Here is a 1,018-nt window from a genome sequence, read left to right as displayed (position 1 = left end):
ATATATATATATATATATATTTTTAAATATTTCATGTTGAAAGTCTAATTTTCATTAGACAGATAACTATCTATACCACGTTATTGATATTATTGACCAGTCAAAACAAATAATCTTGTTCGTTAAACTATAGCATAAGCTAAAAAAATATGAAATATCTAGATTAGATATAAACAAATATAAAACTAGACTAGTAAGAATTAGCTCTTGTATTTAATATATAATATATATAAAATATTTAGTCTATGGCTATAATTATCGTATTTGAAAAGAATAAGTTCTTTCACAGATAATACTTAGAACGAACAAGATATTTTATCGGATTTTGCGTCACATGTTCTGAAATACCGATCTCAAAAAAAGATCATGTGGCGACATCTCGACGAAATCAATTTTACCGACCATCAATCCGGCCAACAAGTCAGAGCGATATGTGACAATCGAAGATAAAAGTCGAAAGTGTTACGACCGAATATTATGAAGTAAGAATGTACCAATAATAAAAATGATTAACAACAAAATCTTTTAATTTTTTCTTTTGTTATAGTAACGAACATGAAATTGATATGACTCCTGTGATTTCGCGAGGAGATAAAAAAAAAAGTTGCAAACACGTGGTTTCACGAGAAGATAAGATAAGCAAGCATGTTGCACATCTGAAATGATACGTTCACCTTAAAAGACAATAATAAAGAAAAAAAGAATATCCATAAATAATTGTACAGGCAGGAAATTGAGGTAAATGATGAATTTTTAAAATTATGAATTTTTACAATGGAAAAGCAAATAAATAAATTCGAACGAAATTGAATATTAGACAAAAAACGAGACAGACTGGAGATTGAAATAAATAATGAATTGTTAAAATTATTACAGTTCGAATAAGAAACGCATCTTTTTTTGATTTCAGAAAAATCAGATTTTAAAACTTTAGCAGAAATAGCAGATAAAATAAGACAAAATGTACCCTACGTCATGGAAATAATATCGAAGAAAATTGGCATATTGACAAGCTATG

The 1,018-nt window shown here is 27.2% G+C and overlaps 1 long non-coding RNA gene across 1 annotated transcript; it reads left to right on the top strand.

Annotated features, from left to right (window-relative positions):
* Positions 1–341: 341 nt before the first annotated feature.
* Positions 342–738, top strand: LOC102674682. Its single transcript, XR_421169.2, has 2 exons — positions 342–482; positions 548–738. It is a non-coding gene; the product is annotated as an uncharacterized LOC102674682 (long non-coding RNA).
* The last annotated feature ends 280 nt before the right edge of the window (positions 739–1,018 follow it).

Source organism: Apis dorsata, unplaced genomic scaffold, assembly GCF_000469605.1.
Source record: "Apis dorsata unplaced genomic scaffold, Apis dorsata 1.3 scaffold_92, whole genome shotgun sequence".
Classification (NCBI taxonomy): Eukaryota; Metazoa; Arthropoda; class Insecta; order Hymenoptera; family Apidae; genus Apis; species Apis dorsata.
Note: the sequence above shows the minus strand (reverse complement) of the source record. Positions and strands in the feature narration are given on the sequence as shown.